Below are 14,782 nucleotides of genomic sequence, written 5' to 3' on the forward strand. Positions count from 1 at the left end.
TTTAAATTTTATATCATAATTTTTGCCACAAATGGCTAAAAAAGAAAAACTCTGAATTTATTACGTTGTAATGAACAATTTTAATATTTTTTAAATAGTGTCCACAGTATTATTTGTCTGTATAAAACTGTATAGAAAATTAATTTCAATATTTTGTAATAGCGTTTAGCTTCAAGAATAATGTGTTTACTTATTTACTGCATAATGACTTATTTATTCAGTCTTCTTCCCCGATAAGGTCAATGTCGTTGACCCCTATTCCAAGTATAATTTTTATTCCTTCAGAAAATGTTTTTAAACTTGTTGTTTTCATTTACATTGTCAAATAACGTCCCGACTTGTATAATAACTTTTTTATTTCTCATTTGTCTTTAAATAGCTAATTTTAATAACACACAAGCTTATATAACGCAAAACGAAAAAGCTTTTTTCCTCAAATTTTAAGATTTGAAGTCAGTATTACATGATTGTATGTTTGAATGATTTTACGTTTGAGAAGTAAATTGACAGAAAAAACAGTTCTTTTAATTATCACACTTGCTCTTAATACTTAATACTAGTTACAATTTTACTTATACACACGTTACACATCGATATAAAAATATTTGTTAATGTATTCCTATAATATTGTATTCTCTAGAATCACGCGTATGCTAACATTACTTCTCACATATGGCAACGTACCATGTTTTCGTTTATTAAGTGCGCAGTAGCAGATGCGTGGGTTGGGATAATGAATATATTTGAGTTTAGTTATGGTCGTTGCCCTGTCGATAGATGCAACGTTTTTAGTTTTATTTTTTGATTTATTGCGGTAGCACACTGTTGGTCTTACAGGCGATCAGTATTTAGTTTAAAAATCTTTATAGTAACTCAGTGCGATGGTCGTTTGAAAGCTGCGGATATTGCCGACAAGGTCTTAGGAGCTTGAGCTGATGTTCCATCGAGTGACCAGATGCAAGGGTTCTCAGAACCTCAGGGGAGCACTGAGGATGTTTAGCCTAAACCTTTGTGTAGTAAATAAGCTGGGCTTCTTTTGTTGCGCGTTGTTGTAAGGGGAAGAAGAAGAAAAAATTCTAGTAACGCTACCGATAGTATAAGAGACAGTCTGCTAAGTTCTCGGCGGTATGGCCTATATACAGTAGACCGTTCTCACCGACGATGAAGCTTTTATCCTGACTGTGATGATTATTAATAATGTTCTGAGTTACTGTTGCCAACCCCCCTGACAAAATGTGTCTCGGTTCTCCAAAAGTGCGAGAGAATTTTCTTAATTGGGATACTAGCGTAGCGGCAGTTATTATTAGCGAGGTGGGAAGGCGTAGAAATATAATAATTGACCTAGAGTTATTTAGTTTTCGCTCGAAGAACTGAAGTTGGGCAGATATGTAACATTTGATTTGGCAGTCGGATGTCCGACGACCATCAGTTGAAACTTTTATTATGTGTTACATGAAAGATATTTATACCTTCGATAATTTGTTATAGGAGCGTCATAAAATGGGCGACTCTTACTTTAAATAAATTAAATTTGTCTTTTTTGTGTACTATCATCTCATACTGTACATAGCAATGTGGTTATATTCCAGGTTATCTTTAAGACATAACGTATTAAATGAATGAACTTTATTAATATTCATTTAAGAATTGTTTGTCTCCGAAAATAGACACTGATTTTGTTTACAGCGGCCATCGTGTGAGACGTAATGATGAGCTATAATTATAAACAATAGTATTTTTTTCTTTTTAATCGAATGTTTATAATCGATTTAATTTAAAGTGAAATTCGTATTTTAACACCATGTTACATTCCTACTTTATTAGTTTACGTTCTATGTATTAGTCAATATATGTCAAAGCACTTATTAACCTATGTCTTATGTCAATCATAGACAAACTCAACTAAAGTAATAAAGATATGTAAACAGAACAAATACGTCTGTTTATAAATATTACCGCAATTTTGTAATTAATAGCAGATTAAAATTCATAAACGCTCGCCGGTTAATAATTGGTAACCCGATAGGTTGTAATACAATAACAGATGAATAAAGCAGGGCTAGTTACATAAGTGCAGGCTGCTCGGAGGCCGGGGCGGCGACTCACAACGCGGTCACGGCCGGTTGACGATCCGGGGCTGCCGGTGGATAGCTCTGAGAGGGTGACCATGCGTTGATAGGCACTTGAAGTGAAAACAACTCGAGAACCATTATGCGCACTTTGAAATGACATTTATTGCCACATTGTCATTATATTAATTGTATTCTTTACAAAGTTATCAGTTTATAATGTTCTTTATTAATTATGCCGGCAATTGGTATTATCAGTGTATATACATACATACGTATACAAATTATTGTCAAGTAGCGTACTACGTAACATATTAGAATTAAGCATTCTCTCTTATCCAATTCACGAGACTAAATATTTTAGGAAGTCATTATGAATAGAGAAGATATTTTCCGTACAAAATATACCCAAGTTATATCGTAGTTACGTAGATTTAAAAGCATAATGTTTATACACTCTTCATTATAATAAGCAATTCAAGCATTGATGGCGACGATCTAGGAATTTGCCATTAAAACTTAACATATGACGGCACTAATGATTCATTTGTTTTACATTGAAGTTTTTAATGGCCAGTTTTCTATTTACGAACAAATGGAAAGAAAGCGTTATAAATCGTAATTAACTTGTCCATTGGTGTAAGCTCTGAATCGTGGGTAAACACCCACGTATTGCGAACGAATGTTTAGACTTTATTCTTATTCGTACATGTATATTTACTAACAATCTCATAAATAAATTTTGTCTTAGTTTTAGGCATAAAAATTCAGAGTATCTGATATAGTCGTGTACACGCTAGAATGTATAATAATGAATGTAGACAGCCTGGATATTTGCCACACTATTTACGGCTTCTGTTTACTTAGCTACTTATTGTAAAATATTCGCTGCGCTTATGGTGAGCGGTAACGACCGGTATTGAAGTCGACTTAATGGCGACTTAATCAAATTTGTGGCCATGATTAAATTTGATCACAGATATCAAGAAGAAGATAAGAAGATAAGAATCATTTGATTAGATGAATTGCTTGAAAAAATAAGTAAACCTATGATTTTTGGCTACGCAAAAATTTGCTAGGAAATTAAGTTTATTCTATTTGAATTAAAAAAAAAACTATGTTTTAAGTTTTGCTGCATCTCGTTATTAGAAAATATATTATACTATTACTTATATAAAGAAGAAATCTGACGTTTCAAGTTGTTTTAAAAAAATAGTCATTATTTCATAATTGTAAATGGTAACCCTAAACCTGTTTATGTTATTGTGGTATTGCTTACTATAACTATTGGTTATATTTATAGCTGCGGTTGACACGCACACAAACACACACATACACTTTTGTTTACGGTATGATCGCTAATCGTGCAAATTAAACTAGGTCACTGTTTTTGATATTTAATTATCATCACACATATAATATTAATTTGTTATTCAGAATGAGGAATTAATTAAAGTTACAATGAAGTGTTTTTTTATTATAATTAAGTTATTTAAGGTTAAATTTGCAGCGTATTTTAAATTATATCTGGCAATCTATGTTTGATTATTAGTGCTATCTTTTTTAAAAAAATAATTACAGTTTTTTACTTATTTCTTTATCATTCAAAGTAGGCAGCAGGCTGGACGGCACATCGCTCGTGCAACCGAAGTCCGTAGTTTCGTCTACGGACTTCGGTTCTTGAGTAACAACCGGTGGACGTTATATGTAAGAAATAAAAATATGTTCATAAAACGAAGGAACGAGGTGATGGATGAAAGGTATTGGAAAAGAGGTAAAATGTAATGGAAGGGTAAGACAGACGAAATGTAGAAAGAAAGGATTCATTCTTTATGAATGATCTTGTGATGCATGGAAGAAGAGCGCAAAAATAAAATAATTTGTGAAGAAAGTAATGAAAAGAAAATAAATGTCCCTAACCCATGGATGCACAGACCGCAGCCCGCCGGTCGAGGACTAGTGGCCCGCCGACAGCAAAAATAATACTCTCGTACATTCGGAAAATATTGAAATCTATTCCAGAATAAGACCAATAAAATTTAATTACCTATATTTCTGGCGGCCGGCCCATCATCAATTCATGATTTGCCCGAGTGGCCCCTAGTCTTAATAAGTCTGTTCAACCATGCTCTAACCTATAAATCAGTTAGGGGTGGACGAGAGGCCCCTAATAGCGGGGACCAATATAAAAAAAAGCCGCTGGACGTGGTCAGGCACTCCAATTGGTGTACCGATGATATATGTATTAAGATCGTGGGAAGCCGCATGGACAGACAGACAAGACAGTGCAAGACAGTGCGGTCATTTTAGCGATCTTTGAAGGACGTTTATGCTATGGGCATCTATCGGTTGACATGATAATAATGATTTCGAGTCCATTTGAAAGATATATCAGTTCAGAGAAATATATAATAATCTTATGTCTATAATAGATGAGGCATATACAAGCAATGTAATATTTTACAAGTGTAACAATTCGGTTCATTAATATAGCGTTACCTAAATCATTAATCAATCAAAATAGACACCTGAAGCACTCTGTTAATATTTTTCCGTATACTACGTCAGATGATCTTCGTCTATTAGAATCTCTTCTGAGAGTTCTGGCCGAAACCACCAACCAATAACAGGTCAGCTACAGAAATAATTTTTGGCAGACGCGTTTCACTTCCTTGAACCGCAAAATTTCGCGTTGACGTACCTAGTTCATTCTCCTTGAATTTCACAATATTTCTCTTTAAAGTTTTTTTTTATAGATTCTTTTTCCGGTAATTTTTCTTCTTTATTTTACTCCGTCTGTTTGGTAAATGTGTGTAAATGATTTAAAAATAACTATTGTAAAACTTTTGTGTTAATAGTTGATTTTTCTTTCAATTAGTTGATGAAAGAGTTTCGTTTGTCATTTTCATAGTTTAAAGGCTACGTGTTAAATTTAACATTGAATTCGTAAACGAATTCGTAAACGTCTCAATTTTTAATATTAATAAGTTAGTATAATGTTATGAAATGACGAAACCCCGTGACGATTGATCCTGAGTAACGAACTATAGGTGAGGAATGTGTAGTTATTGAAATCTTTTAAAATGTTGAGTAGGCTTTCTGCAGCTGCGCTAGACGCACACGCCGGACGCTGGGTGCACATGCGGAAAGTTTTGGAATATTTAAATATTAAGTACGTTTCAATGTTTGCACCCACTATGTATCCGAGTGAGTCGTTGATTTCTATGAATTTAACCTGAAATGATACTGTTTCTAACTATCTATATATATATTAGTTATAGATATTTAATCCAGGACTTCAATAGTAAGCGTCGATTTCTAGGAGACACTCGTCACCACTATCCTGACTTCCCTCATAGGAATCAACACCAATTGCAAGCCAACTGCACCCAGCGTCTTCCACCGACATTAACGAGATAATCTGTACACGTTGTGGCGTGTCGTTTTACGCAGCACTTGTCGGTCTATCGTCTCCACTCCAAAAACTTTAGGATATATGTTCTTCGCGCTATGTGGTCTGTTCACTATCACATTAATATGCAAATCCACTCGGCTGTATCTATTACTTTCCTTTGTCTACGGTTGCCGTTACGGTGGAGCTTAATTTGATTAAAATTGGGCTTTTTACGAATTTTCTCACGATGTACATAAACGATAAATATAAGTGTATTAAAGTCAATACCCTAGCTTACAAATAGAGAAGGAAAATATTATGTTGAAACTGACATATAAAGATATGTGTCTTCTAGCAATCCGTACTAGATCTGCGTAGTTGATTATCTTGTACTCTCGAGTCGAAGATGCAAACGTAGAAGGATTATACGGTTAAAACAGAGGTAAACTGACCATCGCTGACTTTTTGTATCCATTGTAAAATAAATACTTTAAAACATGCAATATGTCCGGTGTCCGGTATCGGAACTTTTGTGTTGCAAGGTAAATCTCAACCGTAACCTATTTTTTTTCTCCCGCCAAAATAAAATGGTCGCCATTTTGTTTTCTTGTATCGAAGTTCATGTTAACCACATACTAAAAACTTGCAATTTTAATTTCATAAAAACAGGAATTTCGTGTTTTATTGCCTTAAGACTTTTTTAACCTTCGTACTACAAGTATATTTTTAATTTATTATTGATTATATAGGCAGGATGTTTGCTAGAAATAAATTCCTAATATAAACTTTAAATGTCACAGTGAGGAAATTATAATGGTTTGAACATGTAAGCGATTTCAACATAGTTGTTTATGTTAGTCTCTAAGGAAATAAAAAGACAACAATAATTTTATAGTATACATGTATTTTGAACAGAGGCACTAGTAACAATAATGTTTTCACCAAGACTAATACAAATTATCATTTTATACCGTGTCCTAAGCGAAACATATTAAAATGTATCGTTGTTTAATGTAAACGGTTCATTTGAATTTCGAATAGATTCTTAGAAAAAGTATGGTTGTCTATGGAGCTAGGGAGACCGGCAGTAGAGTGCAGTGCCCTCCTTTCGCCTCCGTGGGCTCGAGCCGTGAGCCGCCCGCGCCCTGAACCTTGTTGACCGATCCACTCTTGGCCGTGCCGTGTTTGCTCTAATTAATAATATAATCAAAAACGCCGACACACTTATTTAATCTACTAATCGAACCGTAATCTTGTTGGTTAACATTTTTATATACGTTTATCCGAATAAACATAGTCGTAAATATCACAAAATTTCTTGTTTCGTAATGTTATATATACATTTAAAATATTGAGATTACGATTTCAAGTTAACAGTGTTATTTTATAGATTAATGGTATTATGTAGCCATAAATTTGGAAGGAATTTTATTCATTAAGGATTAGATTTGATACAGAATATACAGAATCATTATTATGTCAGCCGATTAACAGCCACTACAAGGCCTAAAGATTCCAGGCTCCAAAGATCGCCACGATGATTGATCTTGGGCGCCATCATCCAGCGAGTTCCCTCGACTTTGACTATATCGTCGGTCCACGTAGTGCGGGGTTGAAGTGGCAGTAGGTGGGCCACCTCGCACTTGCAACGGACGGTCTTTGTGGCCGAAAGGAATCTCGAAAGACGACCACGAGCTGGGAAGCGTGGCGCAGGTTTGAGCCCCAAAAGAAATAATCTTAAGTAAATAAATACCATAGTCATGATGATCTAATAAAATTTTATTCTTTGATAGATTTTATTTAAGAATCTCTTTGTTTATTCTAGTCATCATAGTGTCTATATTCTTTTTTATCTTGAATTGATATACTTCCGAGTTACTTTTTTATTTGTAGTATTATCAAACTTGGCCAGTCTTACATAAAGCATCTATTGCAAGTATGACGTTAGTACGTATGTCACGTGATAGAGTGAGGATCTGGGCAAAATATTGAAATACAAATACATGCGACTAATATAGTGTTAAATATAAATATAATATTCTTGATTATAAATGAAATAGAGCCAAATATAATAGAAACTAAAAACAAATCGAATTGCCAAAATACTAGTTTGGGTTTTTTTTTTGGATCACTTTCACAAATGTCCTTAAAAGAGCAGTTTTCACGGGAGTGTATTGTAAAAGCGTACACAGTTACCTTTTTTGGTTTACCAATTTTATGGTGCGTAGAGAAAGGTATAAGGAGATTGTTTTTATTTCTGTCGATATACTATCGCTATCTTTCTTATGTTTATTGATATACTTATGGGCATTTACAAAGTCATTATATAGAGGGTAATTGTAAATCTGTGTGAAAGTTTCAAGCGGTTTATCGATATATCAATGACCAATAATAAATAACGTAATATAGTACAAAAAAGCGATATAAATTGCAGATTACTACATATTAAAATAATTATTCAACTTCTGTCCCTGAAGACTGTAATGCCAGAAGTTATTTCTCGCAATCCAATAGAAAAAATAAATTATTGTAACATATTTCAGAGTGATTATACAGGGTGTTATAAATATTTTTGATGACAAATATGCTATACTTTCTGTGTGCATTAATTTCTTTAAAACTTGTTCATTTATAACCAATCACATTGTGCATATATTGACTATTTATTGTCATAATTTTATTTTCACAAAATTTAAAGAAGTGTTTAGCTGTCATAACATAGATTGCACGAACATTACATGAAATTTATTCTTTTTCTTTTCATCCGATGGACAACCACTGCAGGGTATAGTTAATACCAGAAACTTTTCTTATTTCACTGGCAAGTTATATTGGGAAAAGGATGAGCTGATAGCTGATTATAACATACTTAAAGTACAACTCAGTTTCGGCGAAATTTCCCTACATTTGATTAACAGCGTAACAGCGTCTTGAGAGATCCATACACTAGTTCAAGCGACAACTTTCTGTGTCGTCGGTGTGTCGTTATTTATGCCTGTCAATACTGACAAATTTAATATTCGTTGTGCCGGCATATTACTGCAAGTCCATATAACATGGTCTAGTTTTTTGACAATTTTCATTAGGTAAAATAAAATGACAGTGTGTAAAATTTAATTTAGAAAAAATTTATAGGAATAAGTATAACAGGTACATGAGTTAAAGCGCCTGAATGTATTCTAGTGGGCTTCCCTTCCGCGAAGTAACTGCTTCGTGGCTTACATACTTGTGTCCCTCTTTGTGAGGCGACACGCGTATGCCTACCTTTGCGGAATGTGAACCGCTGTATCTCGTGGGCGCTACTTTTAATTTTACAAATGTTCGTTAAATTTTAACTTTGTTTTATGTGTTAAAACATTAAAAATATAATTAAAAATCAAATAAAAATGTAAAAACTGTTGCTCTGTAAACCAAGAAACTATTTAAAATTTTGTGATTCATAATATTGTTTCATTAACAATACTTAACGTGTTTAAAAATATAACATTCCAAAGTATTGTTTTTTTTCAGGTTCTCAATTCAAAATTCTGTCAAAAATCAATGAACATTCTCATTGATATTTGTTATCTGTTATGTAATGACAGATAAAAAAAATGTCAAAATTAATTAAAAAGTATGCATATGTTAATAAATAAAAACCATTTTAAATTTTAATTTAAAGCTAAACTGAAAAATACAACCATTACTTCGCTCATATAATTAATTTATATTTGAATGAAATATAGTGTATTTATATATTTTTATGAATTTTACATGTTAAATATAGACAGAAATAAACACGATCTTAATTTAATTACCGACACATTTACAATTTTCTGAAAAAAAATTGTTCCGATATCTTTACTTCGGAATGCTCAGTGGCGTTTTTTATGTTTTGTTAAACATACACGTATTTTGATCTCTTGCTTTGAACATTTCATTCGACATGGCTGCGTCTACTGAACCGACCTTCTTGAATTTGATTTTTTTTCATATTCTATATATAAAGGAAAATAATAGGAGACCATTAAAGAAAAAATATAAAAAAAATCATCAGAAATCACATATAAAGGATTGCCTATATTTTATTTCAAGGCGTAAAGTATGCTTTATATGATGAAAAGTAATATGAGACTGTGTTTAAAAACAACAAAAGTATTCTTACCCCTAATATTTTGATCCTCTATGATTTTTTAAAATATGTTTCTGTTCACACATACACCATTTTATTTTAAACAATTCAATATAAACTTGGTAATATCTTTTTTGTTAGTTCGTTTATTTTATGTGAAAATAAATAATGAAGTTCGATTAGCATATGCACAATGACGGTATATTCTTTTTTTAAATTCATATTTGATATTTAACATAAGCTTCCTCGAACTTAGGCCTCCGAATCCGGAATTCGCGAACTTAAACGTTTGTTAACTCAATCTGAGAACTTTTAACTGTCTCTTAGAAATTACAAACATAAATATTTAGACTGCCATTACTAATTAGATTAAATGAGATTTTCTTCGGACAATCCAAATGTCCTACAAAATAATATGTTTATGGTCACAGGACATTTTGGAAAAGTAAGTCGATGACACATTGCTCAATGCACGGGAGGTTCAACCCTCTTTATCTCGAGATGTGGGTTATGCGATACTAGCCCAGATTAACTTCGTGCTCGCATACAGATAGAAGCCATTTCATGTTGTAAACATTTTTTCTCTAATTAAGAAAAAGACGCTAAAGAATTATATATTCTCGTCTCGAGATATGATGGCATCTGAATGAGGGGCATGAATATAAATAATTGTTTTTTTTAATTCTTTTAATTTAAATTGCATTGTTTTTATGGCACTTGTGATCATTATAATATTTAATAATTTTCTTACTCTAACACAAATATTTATTTTTTGTAAAAATCTTTGTTCATAGTAGGGAGCCTGGAATACGAGACCCTCAAAAACTATTTGCTGACATAAAAATTGTAAATTCAAAATTTAATAACTAAATATATTAAACATTGAACATATAAATAAATTACTCTTAAGCTAGACTGTAGAAATATAAAATCATTACTTTGCAATATCTTCAAGATTTTTGTAATTTTATACAACCAATGATTTGGTTTAGTTTTTAAGCGAATCTATGAATGAGTTTAAATTCAGCATTCCTGCCCAAACAATTGATTGTAAAGGTGAAGATAGCGCTTGTTAAACCATTATATGGCTAAACTAACGAAAGAAAAAAAAACCAACGAAATTGTTTTTTTATATTATATTGTACAACTTAAAACTGACAGCAATATTACGAGTATAAGCTCAACTAAATATCAGATTGGTATAACATTTTGATATAATACACCAACCTTCACAGAGCAAACTCTTTGAAGGTTGGTGTATTATAATATCCCCAATAGTTTCAAAAATTTTGTCAAATATGAAATCAGAAGATTCATTGTGAAATAATATTTCAAAACTTTATAGGTAACTGTATCTTCTAGTAATAGTAATTCTTTACATAATTACTCTAAAGAATAATTGGTGTTACATCTTTTCTGTTATTTTTTATTTTATTATCTCTGCCAGTCAAACCTGTCCGGCAAAATATAGATTATATATTACGCGGAGTTACGAAGCAAGAATTCAATTCAACGATGTAGATTTATAACCTATATGAAATTTCCATTCACCGAGTTACACTTACGACGTATTTTAATTGCGTTAATTATTTTTTTTAATTGCGATTGTGAGTGATATACGATCGATTGTGTAAGTAACATCGTGAGTAAATCCGTACAGATTAAAAAGATTTCGAAATTATTCCACAGTAGAATCTCACCTTTAGGGAAGATTTATAGACACCAGTTGAACGTACATATGATTTCACTGCTGTTAATTAAAATACACTTAGAATGTAAAAGTGATATTGCGTCACATGTTTATGTCGAACATTCGAGTTATAATTAACCTACGTTTGAAAATGATAGGTAATACTAAAAATATAATTTGTCACTTCTTAATTACTATGCATTACCGGTTTTTTCGTATAAAATGTTACTTGATGTAATTTATTTAAATTTGATTAGAATATTCTCGAATTGACTATAATATACTTTGACACGACAGTTCGTGTTATCTCAAATTAGTTATTATTAACATAATGTAGATATTGTATTATGTTTGCTAAGAATTATAGTCGATTTAAATAAAGAAAAAACTTGAATTTATTTAAATATTAATTGTAAAACAACGAAACAATATCTCGCAGGATATTTACCTACGTTAGTGGCTGTTATGGACTCGCATTGTATCATATTAAATGTATTTAAATAAAATAATCTCAATTTAATATCAATGACAGATAACGATAACCTACTTATTAATAATGAAGCGATTATTATTTGATATGAGTTATGTAACAGTGTGTCTGTCTGTAAATACGACTGCCACGTTTTAAGGCAAACATTCCTGAATTCACACCACATTCAGCACCTGTTAATTTTGGTAAATAGATTGTGTTGTGGGCGTAACAATATGTAACCGCTTCGAACCGGTTCCGACGAGGCCATTATGGAAGCGCGATCTTTGTTAGGGATTACCGTCGCGACTGAAAATCATTCCATTTAGCTTAATATAACCTGTAATGTTAACAAATACAGTGAAATTATAATTTAGTGGGTATTCAAAGATTCAAACCTTGCTTTTCCATTTGCAGTCAGATTTAAAATAAATTCGACACGTACGTTGTATGAGGTAATTAGCGTATTATGTTGAAAAAAACACAAGATTTCGGTTCATTAACATCATCATCATTTTGGCCATAGCACGTCCACAGCTGGACATTAATTATAAATCTATTTTGTCCGCTATGTGTTCTACTAACTGTCAGTGCAACTTGCCAATCCGCTGGGTTATGTCAGTCACTTTCGTTCATCTACGGAATTCCTCATATGATTCGATTTCGTAGAAAAATCTCGAGCATAGCCATTTTTATGGTCTGTTGAGCGGCTGTGACCTTGCCAATGTGGCTCGAAGTAAGAGATCGCGTTTCTGACAAGACTGATTATATTGGAAAATAGAAAGGGTTTAACATGGGTCATATGTATACTGTGATGTCATCGCAGAGAACAGAACAGGGAATGGTAACAAGGTAAAACAAAACTGCCAATTTTTGTGACGAAACCAATAAACGTGGTATGCTTCACACACACTTCACGGATCATGTTGAAGATGAGACGTAACCTATTGTTTTTTTTTTTAAAGTCTTCATGCTTCTATCGTTGTAACGTCAGTTACCATTACGTATGTAAACTTCATATTTAATAGATTTGCTTATTAGAGACCTTTTTCTCAACTAATTTGGAACGTATATTAATGTCTTTTGTTTTTGAAAAGTATGAGAAGGGTATTACAGTAAATAACAATTATCATATCACAAATACGTCTTTCTTGTTTTAACGTTTTAAATTCAATCGATTTATAAGTCACAGACTCGTGTTTTATTGCATTATTTACTTAAGTCAAATAACATTAAACTAAAATACTTTTAATATGCATTTCATTTATAATTATGAAATTGTTTACTAACACTCTTTTCGATTCCCTTGTGATGGGTTTTGTATATAAATAATGATGTCTCCATAACTCAACATTTTCATGTTTTAATTAAAAAACACTACGCTTTAGGTTTGCACTATTTTAATCTCGCGAGCCTAAACTTGATTTTGTGTAGAATACAATGTTAACAGATACATCGACGTATTTCAAATCGGCAAAAATACCATTGCCTTTCTGTTTTGAATCAAACTATTTAGTAAGTGACATTTTTCACGATAGAAAAGGAGGCAAATATTTACAGCGCTATTAGTTTCTACATTTCTTAGAGCACTCGGTGACCTTTAAAACTGGGGCAGTAACCTATTCCCTTCGTTTGAAATTCAAAGAGCTCGCAGCGGCATGTAAACATGGAAATTTTCTTCATGCAACCAACGGTCCTTTAACGTTCAATGTTTATATTAATAATAAGACGTTACACGGGACATTTGTTAAAAAAACTTTTGTAAAAGTTTAGTACATTAAACACTGATATTTTTAATGTAGTATTAAATCATCTTAAAGGATTGGAAACAATACCGACACACCTTAAAAAATATGGCAGTGCAGTACTCAAGCTACTCCGATATCTGGACTCCGGGATGTTTGAATCAATATAATAATATAAGGATCACGTAATTATAGGATAAAAATAAATAAATTCTTTATACAAAACTACGGAATAAAAGAGTCTAATAATGTCTGCCTCATTTTCGTAAAAATGTTATTGTTTTATCCCATTATATTTATTACACGAAAAATAAAAAGTTTCTATTATTAGAAAGCTGCAGATGTTTCTATGAAAGGAATATTAGGCTATGATAGAGTCGCCAAGTATGTTTCTAAGCGCAAAACTAGGTAACGGCCAGATTACATATTTATTCCTTTCTTTTGTTAAGGCATGAGGAATATTCTAGCTTAAGCTGCTAGAATAAGTAGTAAATAATACTTTTTTTTTCAATGTACACACAAGAAGTAAATCAAACATCTCCGCCTAACTGTCAAACATTGGACTTGAAAAAAGTTTTGACAGCTTAGAACCTTTCTTTGGTTAATAACACAATTACTGAAGCTCTGCGGTGTACAAAATAGAATATTTATTTTAAAAGTAATCGGCGTTTGTTATTGCGACACTAAATTAATAAATAATGTGATCACTATAATTTTTTTTTCTATTGTACTTCGACACGTAAGTTGGCAGTACGAAGTCTGTCAGGGCTGCTAGTTTATAATAAAACAATTGTAGAGAGTAACGAGGTTTATTAATAGAAAAATTACGACTTCATTCGGTCAATGCATTAGATATAAATTGCACGGAGTCATTGACTGCTGCAAGGATCTAGAAGATTGCGTCAGATATTTGCACAATTCGTCATAGGTCAGAATAGGCCGCTAGGATAGTCTTCGCTAACGTGTGTTCGTTATCTTGTTATGGCTATAGGTAAAGGTTTAATTCGTGATAAAACCAAAATGGAACCGTTTCATATTTACAAACAATCTTCCATTTAAATGTCTACTACGCTACATGCGAGTTGTGCTCGGACTTACGCTGTGAGATCGAATCAGAAATGGTGAGTTTCGCAGAAGAACAAAATCACCGATGTCGCTCGGAAAATTGCTCGTTTGAAGTGACAGGGGGCGGGGCTTATCGCTCGTTCAACCGATTGCCATTAGGGCCAGAAGGTTCTTGATTGGCAAAGGTAAAGTCGCTCGAGACGGGCAACGCGAGACCGATCATGGTGGCGACAATTGAG

Source organism: Battus philenor, unplaced genomic scaffold (assembly GCF_028537555.1).
Source record: "Battus philenor isolate CCGP_79_NKW_IND1 unplaced genomic scaffold, ilBatPhil1.0.hap1 SCAF_7, whole genome shotgun sequence".
NCBI classification, from domain to species: domain Eukaryota; kingdom Metazoa; phylum Arthropoda; class Insecta; order Lepidoptera; family Papilionidae; genus Battus; species Battus philenor.